The sequence below is a fragment of the Brienomyrus brachyistius genome, chromosome 2, assembly GCF_023856365.1.
Source record: "Brienomyrus brachyistius isolate T26 chromosome 2, BBRACH_0.4, whole genome shotgun sequence".
NCBI lineage: Eukaryota > Metazoa > Chordata > Actinopteri > Osteoglossiformes > Mormyridae > Brienomyrus > Brienomyrus brachyistius.
Window position 1 is genome coordinate 26,995,907 of NC_064534.1, and position 15,382 is coordinate 27,011,288.

The 15,382-nt window shown below is 39.4% G+C and overlaps 1 protein-coding gene across 1 annotated transcript in view; it reads left to right on the forward strand.

The window, feature by feature from the left end:
- The first annotated feature begins 14,594 nt into the window (after window positions 1-14,594).
- setbp1 (SET binding protein 1) overlaps window positions 14,595-15,382 on the forward strand; it is a 69,447-nt gene continuing 68,659 nt past the window's right edge. The window contains exon 1 of the mRNA XM_048978587.1: window positions 14,595-15,372. The gene's annotated coding sequence lies outside the window, so the exon portion shown is untranslated. The remainder of the gene's footprint in view (window positions 15,373-15,382) is intronic.

Here is a 15,382-nt window from a genome sequence, read left to right on the forward strand (position 1 = left end):
CTGCCCTGTATTTTGCACTTTACATATTGTGAAAACCCTCCCCATGTCACTCGCTGCTCGTTGCAGCAGCTAGTGTGTTGCACAGTGGATCTGGGGAGATGTTATTTCAAGCCACTTTATACTAGGGGCATATCTTGAATTTCTGGACCCCAACTCAATTTTATACATCATCTTACATACAATTTTATGTATTTAAGGGCCCCTGTCAAGTTGGGGGCCCTTGAATCTGCCAGAGTATCCATGCCCCTCCAACACCCCGGGGTATGACAGTATTGCTCTCTTGACTTGACTTGATATATTTAATAGGGATGAATATATAACAATTGTTGTCTATTTAATTTTTTTTTTTTCAAAACTCATCGTGTTGCATACTGCAAGTTTGGCAGGATAAATAAACATTAAAACATTCAGACGCACCCAACGATGAAATCCAGCAGGATGTCTGCTTGAGTTGTTAATTAAATTAGCTTCTCTGTCAGCCAGGTTAGCTCACACATTCCCTCAGTGGCCAGCTGAGGTCATATTCTCATTTGAAAATGAGGCGACACTATGTGTCTCAGACAAGAGTCGCAGGATGACTGTCAATAAGCGGTACCCGCACAGCCTAGAAGGATGCCAGAGATTGGTTTGTATCATCAGCTGAGGGCGGCATCGCCGGCTGCCTGTCGACTTAGCCCCGCACCCAACTAAACCCAACAGATGCCTGAGTGACTTGAGTACATCTGCAACTCATTGGTTTGAAGGTGTGAAGAAGCATATCATATTCACTTATAACCATTTAATATTCACTTATAACCATGTCATATTCATTTGTAACTGTTTAGCGGCTGCTGAAATCACCCACTGATGACAGGCGAATAGTTTGTGTGACTTGACTGGACCTCAGGTACCATATTGTTGTCATTTATGGTATGGATTGAGGCTTTGCATTGTGAAATGTGATGGCATTTTGAGCTTTATCCTGATTTGGCCAGATATACTTGCAGTTCCTTTGGGCATGACAGCACTTTTTAAATTATTCTCTGCAGTATAAGACCCATGGTACCCAAGATAAACATAATGAGATAGGGTAATGACGCAAAATATTTAATGTTTGTCTCTTTATTTGGCTTAACTTTTACACCATTATAGCAAACAACAGCCAAAGGACTCATTAAACCTGGTAGCAAAGAATGCTGTGTGTTTCTTTTTGCCAGGCATATATATGGATAGATGGGAGGACTCCAAGTTTTAGATAAGATCTGGGTACATTGTATTCTCTCCTGAACAATGGATTTATTCAATACTTTATTTAGTTTTGTGCTTTTAGAAAATTTGCAAAAGGTATTTAAGGCTGAAGTGCAGTTCTGTGCCAAAGACAATTATGTTTACCGGCTGTTCACCTGGGCAAGAACTATGTATTTACTCCGAAATAAATGTTACCTAACATTAGAATATACACAAATAAGCCATACTGCAATAAAAAATAAAAGCAAATTCTTCTGTGGTGTGTAATTCTGCTTTCAGGTGGGCGAAGATAATTTGCTCTTAGTGAAGGAGCCTAAGTTCCTTGGGATCTTGTTTGTGAGTGATGGTATGAGCAAGCGTGAGGTTGACAGCTGGACGGAGATCATAATTGCAGTTTTGTGGGTGGTGGTAAGGTTGGAGTTAATGTGTAGGATCGGGGATGGAGGGGATTCCCCCTCACCATTGACATCAGCCTTTCTCCCCAAAAGTGTTCCCCCCAAATACATACCCCCATTTGTGTCCAGCACCTTGTCACGTTCTTCTCTCACCACCATTGTGACCAAGCACTATTTCACACCATCATAAACACGAAACATTATCATTGCTTTTTGGGGTTGTTGTGTAAAAGGACCTGCATTTGCCGAATCAATGTAGGGTAACTACCTTCCTCAACATAATTCTATGATTGGCCCTCAGATCTACTGATCAGAAATACATTTTCCACAAAATGCACCACATCTGCTGACAGAAAAGCTGTGAGCCAGAGGCAATCAAGGAGAATCCAGGAATGACAGCTGATAATATCCGTACTGATTGGCTTCTGTGATTGCTGGATGCTTAATACAGCTGATTGAGTCTCTTTATTATCTGACAGATGCAGCAGCCACTCTGAAAAGCCACAGTCGTGGCACCTGCTTCTGCTCAACTGATGAGAAGGTCACCGTGACATTAGCACTGAAAAAAATGTATCTGAAAAATCATTTAGTTTCTAATGCTGATTTTTTTAGACCATATTTAAAGTATGTTTAAATTGATGCTGAGGTTTTGCTTACTTCAATATCAATAACACACTTATCATTTGGCAAAATGAATTTGATTTGGCTCAGCATTAGATTCACATTTCGCTTGTTTGCTCGTGTGACTTTTGCGAACAATTCTGCAATGGGGGGGGGTGGGGGGGGGGGTGGAATTCAATGAATATACAATCTTTGGAGAAATATCTAAACATCCTACACTCTTACAAGGCAAAACTTCTGTAAGCACTTATATCTTAATTAGTGGAGTGGTTAGACATGACTTCCTGGTGTGCTAATGCTTTACAAAGCAACTCTATATCTATACTTCTATAGTGACTCACATGTTTTTCACTTTTGGAAGATAACTTGGGGATTAAGTCACAAGAGCAAAATGTAAAGTCCAGTGAAAAATTTTATTCCCCAATCAATACATCCATCCATCCATCCATTTTCCAAACCGCTTATCCAATTGGGTCGCGGGGGTTCCGGAGCCTATCCCGGAAGCAATGGGCACGAGGCAGGGAACAACCCAGGATGGGGGGCCAGCCCATCGCAGGGCACACTCACACACCATTCACTCACACATGCACACCTACGGGCAATTAAGCAACTCCAATTAGCCTCAGCATGTCTTTGGACTGTGGGGGGAAACCGGAGTACCCGGAGGAAACCCCACGACGACATGGGGGGAACATGCAAACTCCACACACATGTGACCCAGGTGGAGACTCGAACCCGGGTCCCAGAGGTGTGAGGCAACAGTGCTAACCACTGTACCACCATGCTGCCCCCCAATCAATACATTTTCTTTGAATTTTCCATCATAAATTGAACTAGGCCTCGTGCCCATTGCTTCCGGAATAGGCTCTGGCCCCCCCGCGACCCATAAGGATAAGCGGTTTGGAAAATGGATGGATGGATGGATGGATGGATGGATGGATGAATGGATGGAAACTGAACTAGGTGGGCCGCTCTGTACGTGGGTACCACGCCATGCAATGGACTTACTTATGTATCTAGGTACTCGCCCTCCACTGGCTACATATGAAGTTCAAAACTTTGGTATAATTGTATAAAGTAAATGGATCGTCTTACTTTCAAGAGCTCATTAGGCCAAACATCCCAACAAGGTCACGATGGTCTTTAGCATTAGGGAGGTCTTACTCTTCCTGGTCTGACACTGAGAGTGGAATTGTTTGTATAATCAATAGTGAAAATTTATGGTACGGTGCTGCAGAGTCCTTACTGAGAACTCATGTCATGGGAACTTCAGCCCTAGACTTCATTTAACTGGTTTAAAATTTGTGACATATATACAAATTGAAACTAATTAAGTTTCACTGCTTGTAATTTTATTTTTGGGGTCTGCTAGAATAGATTTACATGCTTCGGTGTTCTAAAAACACATAATTTTTTTTCTGGTCAAGCTACGGGTTGTGTGAGGACATGCAAAGCTTGCAGGTAGGTGGCCAATAAGGATTGTCTTGAGAAGTGACCTCACCATGTCACAGAAGGAAGGGCTGGAATTCCAACGAGGATTTCAGGCTGATTAGAGAAGTATGGTTTCTGTTTTAAGAGTTATAGCCACACAATTGTACTTTGGGCCTTGAGATTTTGCAGACCGTTTACATGCACATGAAGCTGTATAACACACTAAAGCAAAGGGAAAAACCAGAGAATCGTGATAGGGTGGGACCCTTTAAAATTATTCTCTTTTTATATTTTTGAAGACCCACAATGTAATTTTTTAAATGTATATTTTTTATGTTATTATTTTGGACCTTTTTTAATGTTTTGCCATACTAATCTATTTTAGTTGTTTTTGTTGGTTTGCAATACAGTCTTAATATTAGCCAAGTGCAATATCTTATATACCATTATGTGGTAGTACCATGTTATAATATATTTTTGCATATGGTTTACCAAGCTATACAAGATTTAATCCATTTACTATTAACATGATTTTGTTCAATCCTTCAGTACTGCATGCACTACGGTACATGGCAGATGTAGTGATTCTTATCTGGAGGCTAGTTCCAAAATACTCCGGGGATTTTATGTTGGCTGGCATCAGATGTCTTGAGATGCCCTCTGCAGGTTCAAAGCTTCCATGGGAATACAAGAGAGTCACTAAAGGAGCTGCCCCTCAACAAACCACAGTCTGCTGAAGATCCACTTGCGGTTGATTGGAAGGAAAGAGTGGTTACTGGTGTGCCAGGAAGGATGAGCATGTGAGCCAAATGAACTCACTCTTCAGTTTATCTCCAGCTGTAATACTGAGAATCACTCAAGTGACTTCCAAGTGTGTGGTTGGCCTGATTTGTAATCTGTCTGAGTATCCAAGAATACATGCATGGACCAGAATTTTATCCAGGCGATTAAAAAAAAAAATTGAGATCTGAACATCTAAAAACATATCTTATTTGCCGCTGTTGATCCTGCTTTTCTTTAACTGTTTACAGCAGAAGAATATAAAAACCATAATCTTTCAAAAATGCTCCTTTGTCTTTTTCAACTATGTATTCAAGAAAAATTAAAAATTAAATTTTTAATTAAGCTAAATCTTACCCAACTGAGCCCATCTAATGATCTTTGGTCTCCTTCATAAATTTGTATTTGCATTTGTTGTTAAATCAGCAGACTACATAGTGGCTTATGTTTTGTTTTTTTTTTACCATTCTATCAATGAAAAATGAATAGTTTGTGAGAACGAAAGCGAGATGACAGTGAAGTAACAGTGTGGCTATGCACAAACTACTCACTAATAAAACAGCACATCTTTCAATAGACCATGACCCTGCAGTAACTGCAATTATTTCAGAAGCTCGGCAAGGAAAAAATGCCACTTGGTTCCTATTGGAATACTATTTACAAAGCTATCAATAGCAAATCAGCGATAGCAATAGTGATCTTTCCCTACGTCAGTCTTCCTGGAATGCACTTGTCAAAGTTGATTTATGGCGTATTGTTCTACAGACATTAAGTGAAATCTATTGATTCTTTGTGTTCTTCATATTCACCAGAAAGGATGGAGAACTTCAAAGGAATTCCCAGGATCTTTGTATTAATTGTTCACATTAAAGTTATAATAACTATTTTATGTCAGAGTAATTGTAAAAAAATAATGCTGAATTTATGTCTTTTATGTAAATGTTGACAAACTCTTTTCAATAGAAGGCCATTTAGGCATCTTATCTAATGTTTCTGGCAGACAAGCATTTTCAGAAATGAAAGTCTTTTTTATAACCATAACGCTTTGATTTTTGCCCAGTGTGACCTCGGCCTTCAATCATTTGATCGTTGTTGACCTCTGTTTTCCTAAAGCTTTTTGAATTTATTCTTAAAGGATAATTGTGTCAGTACTTCAGAGTTTAGGTGACACATAGATGAACATGTTACACATTTTAATTAGTTAGCAAAACGAGAAAAATCTCAGTGTAATTATCTTACTGACAGCAACTCACATACACACATACAATATTGATAAATTTGTACATAGCATTTATGCATTTATTTGCACCGTAATATGTTGGACAGCCTTTGCATAAACCTATCACTTCTAACCAGAATATAAAAACCTGGCAACACTTTCTACGAATGTCATGCCTATAAGAATCAATGAACACATTCATCCATCCATTAATCCATTTTCCAAACTGCTTATCCTACTGGGTCGCGGGGGGTCCGGAGCCTATCCCAAAAGCAATGGGCACGAGGCAGGGAACAACTCAGGATGGGGGGCCAGCCCATCGCAGGGCACACTCACACACCATGCACTCACACATGCACACCTACGGGCTGAACACATTCATAAATCATTACAATGCATTCATTGTAAACATGGCTATAAATATTTAGAAAGAAAAGGCATAATCCATTATAGCCATGTTTAGTATGCATTATGAATGCTTTGTGAAGCTCTCATCTATAATGCACTATAGATACCTTCATAATGTAGTGCAAAGCATCCTTAATGCTTATACTGACAATTATAATGAATCATGAATATATCTATAGTGCATTATAGATGAGAGTTTCATTGGAGTTTATGAAGTGTTCAACATTATATAATCAACATTTTAATCCCTTATGACTGTCAATAGAAGATGCTGTAATGTTTTATTAATTCTTATACTGACCATTATAATGTAACATGAAGGTATCTATAATGCATTACAGATGACAGCTTCAAGTAAAGTGTTATGAAAAACTTTCCTAATCTCCAGTTGTTTTTCATCTATGTCTTTAATCATAATAATGAGGATTCTAAGAAAATCAAGTGGATCATTTTTGAAAGTACACCAGACTGAAGATACCAGCCTTTTTTCATCTAACTTTTATTGCGATCACATGTACACTAACTATAGCATTAAGCCCAACAAAGATGTAAAGTTTGAAAATAATTATGTTGGGTAAACAGGAAAGTTGCACAATTCTCTTGTTGCTTCACAACATAAATATGCAGCTCTTTTTAATATTAACTATTACCAAAAGGACTTATATTTCAAACATACATGAGAGGGTAAGTGTGCAATGATAGCAAACAGAGAATGAAAACAAATCAGTATGAGAAACCCTTTTACAGCTTGTTAAGTTGGTGTTAGCTGCATGTTTCAAGGAAGTAACGTATTGAGTTACATTGCTAAATGGTGACAACTGCAAAATGCAAATTGTACAAAAACAATAGCATAAAAAGAAATAACTAAATGTTCATTTGTGTAATTACTGACCTTGTAATTATTGCCTCTAGTACATTGGACAGCAGCACAACAATAAATACTAAAGCTATAAGCTTTACAAGAACTGGCTTATAAAATATAATATATAGCAGCCAGAAATCACTCTAATAATTGGAAAGTATTTGCAAGGGTTGAAACAACTGCAAAACCTTACAAACAGTTCCAATTAAATGTCCATTCCAGTGTGTGTGTGTGTGTGTTTATATGGATATTCACACTAAACGCTTTATGATCTAGATTGTGAAACTCAATAGAATTGTGATAATAATGGCCCTTTGATGTGTCCTTTATTCAAAGTGTTTGCTGTGGATCACGATGAATTCTCATATAGAACAGCATTTGGTTATATAAGTACGACAGGTAAACCACTATGTACCCAAAAGTGTCCATGCCTGTAAGAATCACTGTCAGAACATTCTCTAGGGTAAAAATAGTGTTGCTTTTGAGCTGTCAAGATTCAATTTTGACACACTGCAGGGCTGTCAAATGTACAAGCACTGGGGTAACTTCCTTGATCTCAGTTCAGTTCCTATTGAAGCACGGTGGGTCGTCGAGAGCTGATTCCGCAATACCCCTCACAGGCTGTTAAAGTGATTAACTAGCCAGCAGTATTTTACTTTATGTCAACCCCCCCCCCCCAACACATCCCAACAAGCACACAAAGAATGAGAGCAGAGAACAGGGGACAGGAAATAAACAAGGGTCTGGGGCTTCGGTGGGGGGATTGCCAATTGTTTTATACTTTGTACCGTATATTTAATTTATTCAGTATAAATTCCACTGAAGGACCTAAACGATTCATACTGTCTATGAAATTTCCTCATTACTACTTATTTTTAATTCCTCATATGCCTGTTTGACATGTGGTGTAAAAGGCATTGCGCGTGTAAATTCTTCCACAAATAATTCTTAGTTTTGACGGAAGGTTGAATTCAAAGTAACTGAACAATGATTGCTTTCTTTTTTCTTTGTAATATAATTTCCAGTTTTATAAGCTAAACACAATTGTTTCTTATTTTTTCCCCTGCATGTAATAGTAGGAAGCAGCCAGCTAATCAAATGATGTTCAGTTAAACGTCCTCTGCCCATTTGTCAGCGGAGGTAAATTTTCACGTTGCAGTAAACAAGCTGAGCATGAGTCATCTCCTTGGACAATTTGCAACTGTTTTTCTGTCTCCTTTAGGTTTCATTCTTTTGTTTTTTTGTTCTTTTCTGTTTTAGCATTATGTATAAATCAGTCTGTCTGTCAAATTACTATATAAAACGACATTAAGCTGATATTGCTGGTTCAAACTGATTGGTAATTTCAAGCACGTTTTTGCTACATCTGAATAAGTACCGTGTGTAAACACAAGCGTGTCTATGCTTAGAATTAAGTTTCTGTGTTGATGCATGTGCTTAGGCTCATATATTATGTGTATTTCAACACCCAGCCATCACCCCCCCACGCCCAAAACAAAATTCAATATTTACAACTTTAGCTTGTAAGCTGCTGTTCTTTATCAGCCTGCATGCGGTAACCATAGTAACATATCAGGGAGACAACTGCGAGAGTTCACAGCAGCTCACAGCTGGCAGTGTCACTGACTCCTCAGCTTACCCCCTGCTTCAGTGCGCGAACACTGTGCACTAACATGTGAACATGTAACATGTAAACGGTCAATAGCATAATCTAGGACTCACGCTCACACATTCCCTCTCACTCTCTATATAACATACATACATTTCATTGCCAGGTCAGACATTTCGCTCCTTTCAACAACTGTGAGGGAGAAAGAATTTAGAGAATTCAGACGAATAAGCCAGAAATAGTGGATTTACATAATTAAATAAAACACGACTCTTCATGCTGTACATGCCAGTTTTATCTAACATGCTTGTGCATTTATGCGACCAGCGTTGCTCTCTGCCTCCCCACATGTCCCGGTGGTGCCCGGTGTGAGCACCATCTGAGCTGGAGTCCTGCTTCGATCCCATGTAGGGGTGACATTGCGGATGGGACCTACAAACTGTATCACCGTGGGTGCAGCCTTCAGTGCCGCCCAACACTGGCCAACATGGAGAACAGACTCATTGATGGACTTAACTTGATCCTTAATCACAACTTACACCTAGCTTTTAGCAAGCATGTCTACTCTTTTCTGTTTTCAGTAATGTTAGTATGCCCGGCGGGGGGGGGGAGGGGCAGCCAGTTGACCTTGGACCCCCAGAGTTTTTTTTCCTCCTTACTGGGAAGTTTTTGGTTCCTCTTGTCCGTCGTTATCTGGCTTCTCTATTTAATTTATTTCCTTCCTTTCCTGTATTACTCTCTCAAATGATGTTGTAATGTATCACAGCACATCCAAGAAAAGCACCTTGAGGCGCCTTTGTTGTGAAAGGCGCTATATAAAAATAAATCAAATTTAACTGTATTCTATTCTTGATATTTAACTATAATGCCATTTTTATTTGATCATATCAGTGAATCAGGTTAAGATACGAAGCTTGATTATTTGAAATATTAATGATTAGCTGTGATGTTTACAAAATAATCTTCATTCTTGCATATAATTTTGTGATAAAGTCAATTCTCAAGCAAACACCTTTTTTTACTAAATGCAATGACATGACAAGGACACTTGTTCCATAGTTTCAATTATACCAGAATTTTTACACATATTTATTGAGTCATTGATGCGACGTTCCAGCTGCCGCTGCACCCTGCTTTTCAGACCAGTTATTATTTTGAATTCTGTGTCATGCACAGCTGTCCACAATAATACGCTCTCTGTCAGCAAGCTTTGGGAAGCTGGAGCGTGCTCCTCTGCATCACGTCACCACTAACCCGTTCTCCTTAATCTGTGAGTCACATATCGCTGTGTGGGAGAGAGATGTGCCACCGGAGCAGCGTGGCTCAGTGCTGGCGGCAGACAGATCAATAAAAGTGTATTGAAGTGAGCAGCCAAGATACCCCATCCAATTAGTCGTTTTCTCCATCAGGGAAGCTCAGCCATCACTTTTGTCCTCCTTCAAACTCCAGGATATAAGCATTAAATAAAAGTGTCTTTATAATATAATGGAATAAAAACCCAGCAGCCTATGCTACCTTCGAGGACTAGAGTTCCCCATTTCCTGTTTCGGGGGGGTGTGGGGGTGGAGGGGGGGGGCGGCAGAAACAGGTTTGAATCTGTTTCTCACTTTCACAATCAATCCAGTAATGAGGCTGTGAGAAAATAATTCATGCAAGCAGTCCCATAAAAAAGCAAGCAGATGCCCTCAATAATGCCGATGAAAGCTGGGGATACATTAGCCCTCAACCATATATCCACCTGTCACAATGACTGGCAACTCCAGTCAGAACTCTATGGGTTTCAGAGTATGTTTTTATTACTACCTGATTTACACCAGGTAATGTGTCCCCCAAATAATTACTTCAATGAAGTCATTAAGAGCTGAGGTAGAATGAAAATGAGTACACCCTGCAGTCTCGAGAGACTTATGGACTGGAATTCAGCCAACTCCTGACCTAGATTACTGGCACTGATAAGTTCCTGCTAGCTTCCGGTCCTTTCCATGCTCTGCTCACTCCACTGCCTAGCAACTTTGTAGTTTCCTGGCATTGAAAGCACCCAAATGTGATCATTAAGGCCTGGTTATGTAGCATCGTAGAATCTTGCCCTTGTGTTTCTGCCTTGAAGGGCTGCTGTTCTGCGGGTCAGTGGTGAAATACTGGGTTTCTCAACGGCAGTTTCCTTTGACTGCTGAGCCACTGTAAAACCTTAGGTTCACCTTGTTTTCTAAAGTCCGTGATTCTGCCATGTGCATGTCCTTCTGCAAGCATCTGTGTCAACAGAGCTGGAACTTGTGTTCCAGACAGCCAGTTCCTGAGATAACATAACAGTTTAAAATCAGTGTGGTGTTAAGAGAACAGCTGGACACTTGCCATACCACATATTAAATTGTGGATTCTGACTGGAATTCCCACTTGATTTTTGCTATTGTTATCCTGAAAATGCTAACCTACTTTCTGCCCTTGAGCTTTCATATTTTTTGCAATGTATTTTTGGTGTTCTTCTGAGAGTGATCTATTCTATAAAAAATTATACATTCAAATCTAATAAACAGTAAGCGTGACACAATAAATGCGATCTTTTATAATGCCGTAATTTGAATGTGAACTGGATTGGAATCCTTAGAATTTTAAATACAATTGACTTATATTGTGGCTTAAATGAACATTTCTTTGTGTTCGCTTCAAACGGTTTTTCCAAAGGCACATTATTTAATGACACGTCTATCATGTCTATGCCTCTTAGCGCATCTGAAAATGATTTTCTAAAAATCAGACTAAAAAGACTGAATTATTGTATCTGTGAAGAAGCAGTGTTGGAAATGCCTTCAGAGACCAGAGTGCATCATTCAGCTGTCATCGGCTGGAGTTTTGCTTGAAGGAATTTCAGCTGTGTTTGAAACTACTTGACTCAGAACATACTCTCACTGAAAGCTTTTTATTGTAGCAAATACGGTTCTTTATTTAACCTCTCAGCACATTCCTGTAAGAGGAAAGTCAAAGAACACAATAATATGTTTGTTTAATTGTTTGTTCATTCTCAGGAACTGTGTGAACGGTACGCTCTCGAACTTTGACCTCTCTGTTTCACTCAGTATAACGGCTCACTGTGTTACTCTCTCACAGCGCCCATTTCTGAATATACCAAATACACCCTTTTTATACCATATACACCCTTTTTAGGATGCACCACCTGTGAAAGGTTCCATTAACACCCAACAGCAGGCTAAGGCAGGGTCCAACTGTCCCAAGACGCAATGCACCACCCCCCCCACGCACCCCCCCCACCCAAACCGATCAAAAGAATCTCAGTGAACCATTGGAGGAAGTGGCCAAGAAGACAACAGTTTACCACAGAGAGGTATATAAGGCATATTTTAAATGCGATCCTTCCTGCATTTTAAATGCAATCCATCGGCACCAACAGTTGTTCTTGATGGTGTAAAGGTAATCAAAGTTTCGTTTTGCCAAACTATTAGACCTGCGCTTGATTACATGCATCCATGCTGAGGGACGTGTTGCATATCAGAAACCAAGGCATTAGCTTCCAAAGGACTTAAGTTAAAATATGCATGAAAAAGTTCCAGACCATCTGATGCTATACATACAGGGGAAAATACAGGCATTGTTAACTGAAAAAGCTATGCACATTGAGGTGTAAAGCCAGACAGGTGGGCTGCAGGAAAAGAGAGATGGGCAACATTTAAACATTAAGGTCTGACTTGATCACTTATCTGAAGTACAAATTAAGCAAATGTCGAGACAAATGAATAGAATCAAAGTCAAAAACCTTGAAAGCCATTTTTAGCTTGTCTTTGGTGTCCAAAGCTACAATTGGTTTTCGGGTTAGGTGTCTGTAATTCTGCCTGTAGCACTACAATTTAAGTCACCAGGGTTTTAGAACAATGCTCCATCTAATCACAATGAGGCACGAGAGACACACGGTAATGTTTATCCCTCTCATGGCAAAGAAATGTACAGCAGGTGTTATTTCAATCACAGCTGAACCATGCACTCTATTAATCTAACGGAATACATGTGTCACATACTGTATTCATACAAGAAGACATATTCCTGATCTGAAGCTGATACATGGTGTCCAGGCAGCTATTCCAAGAAATGCTAAGATGTATCAGTGGGAATGCATATCGAAAGCAGGAAAAAAAACAGTGTGATGCCTAAAACAAGGGCATGAAAATAACATGAGATGCGGTGAGAAGCTGACAAGCCGCAGTAGGCCGAGGACTGGACCTTGTGGAACCACTGTCAAAAAATGCATGAGACAAGGAAAGGAAAAAGGTAGAAAATGGTACATATACAGGCACTCAGGTCAGCTCAAAAATGCCTAGACGATGTGGCCAGTTACTAAGAATACAGCGCTGTCCAGTATTTGGACAGTGACATATTTTGTTTTGGCCCTGTACACTGAATGAGAGAATAGCTGGAATAGTTCAAAGATGCAAACCCCTAGTAAGCCCTAAGAATAGAAGGTGACAGTTTACAAAAAGAACATAAAAAAAATTAAAAGAAAAACCTGTTCAGTTCTAGAATAAAGTGTTATAGACATACGAGACAAAGACCGGTCTTTACCAGAGTGATGGAAAGAAGAACGTATGGGAAATAGCAAAGAGTCCAAAGCATACCACCTCATCCGTCACACATGGCGGAGGCAATGTTATTGCTAAGGTATGTTTGGCTGCCAAGGGAACTGGCTCGCTTGTACTCATTGATGACATCACTGCTGATGGAAAGATTCATTGGATGACACTTCATCATGCTGCAGGATAGTGATACTAAACATACAGCCAAAGCAAGAAGAGTATTTTTGGAGTCAAAAACTGGACCTCGATCCAACCGAGACTAGCCTGATGCGAAAAAGCCCCTAAAACAAGCAAGAACTGGAAAAAAATGGCAGTAGTACAGATATACTACAGGGCAGAAGATACCAAGCAGCTCGCGATGTCTATAGGCCATAAACTCCTGGCAGTCATGGACTACAAAGGATCTATGAATAAAGATTAAATATAACTTCATTTCAGCTTATGGTAATTACCTTTGGCCCTATACAATAGGAGGATTATGTATTAAAACCACCGCAATTCTTAAACTGTTTACCTAATACAAATGTAAACACATTAAGGCAGAAAGTCAGCACTTTATAGCCATAATCATTGTTTCATTTCAAAAACAACCTACTACTGTACAGATACAAAACAACAAAAGAGTATTACTGTTCAAATGTTTTTGGACTGCACTGTAAGTTTAAGACTAAATCAATTCTGTCACTGAACTGAGAACTTGGAACTATGCAATTAATGTCCAACTGCAAAAGATTATAAAACTTTAAAATGTTTAGCTGTAAAAACACTGACTTGCTGGATACATGTTTTAGTATTTATGGTTCTGATGTAAAATATAAATCATTGGGAACACGTTAAAATAACGTATTACAGACATATTATGTTTGAACTGCATAGGGTCCCAGTATGATTCCCCAACGAGAAAGGGAACGGATAATCCTCAACTATTCCGGTAGAGGGTACTGTGGTAATCCCCACCCAATAAATGGAAGTAACGTGGAAACAGTTTATCGTTTGTATTACAACAATAATACTTTTAAGACGGATAGAAACGATCGATTTGAGGTAACACATTTTGTAAAATGAACAAAATTTCTAAAACACCTGATTTTCAGTTATTTCGCTTTGATGGTTTACCCGTTGAAAGAGTTCCGGGGGCTTAATATTCAAGAACACGAAATAAAGCCAGTTTCATTAGACTATTATAAGCATTGATATAGTCCCTTTAAAACATTTATATAGATAATAAACGGTATTATGCTATAATTCGGAAAATAAGATTTCTTTAGGTCTGTTTTTAAAAATAGACATACGAGTTTAAGAAATGGTTGTAGGTGAAATGGACATATGATGTGTTTTGAAATCTAGAATCTAATTAAGGGTTTATTTTCGATCCAGGCATACTGGTGGGGCGATGTATTTGCCGGTGTCGGCATACACAGGGTGCCTGCAACGCGATTGCACCAAGGTAAAGGATATTCGTGCACGGCACTTTGATGACAAGTAGAGGCAGCAGAGAGCAGCTCGGAGTCGGCTGGGTCCGTAGAGGTCTGCCGTGCATGGGTTTGTGAGACGATTATAAGAGAAGTACTGCAGGACTAGTCAGAAACGGAGCGAGATGGAGTGAGTGCATACTCTCAACTCAGAGTGAGCGATCGCCGAGGAGGACAAAAATCACAGCGTTCCTTGTTCTTTTTTCCCCCAAAATCTTTCTCACATGCTTCATCATGCATGCCACTGAATTGGAATTATCGAAATAATAACGACGGCGACACGTTTTCCCCTTTGGGCTGTTTTTTCCACTGCAGTAAAAACGGCTTGATTCCCCCTCTCCCTCCCCCAGCCTAGGATTTGAGAGGGAAGCTATGCAGGTCTCTGATTGACCAGCAACAAGGCAAAGGGGGATATTTTTGCATCCAAGACAGCTACACAGCTCGCTAGTTCCTTTGCTGGCACCGTCTCTTCGATTTAATCTTTACTTTTGCGTAGAGGAAAGTAACCGAATACCAATCTGTTACCTGGCAAACATATTGATAATCATCAAATTGTGTTATTTTTGGGGTTTATCAACTAAGCTTTTAGTAGACGCCATTTTCTTAATTTTCCTCTTTCTTTTTAAAAGCCGCTTTCTGTTTGACAGATCGATCGGAGGATGTCATTTCTAATGACGATAGTATTAATGTAGATACATGGATTTTAAATAATAGACGTATTCGTATTGAACAGAAGAAATCAAGTGAAAAAAACAGCACGAAATATGGGTAAGTAGTT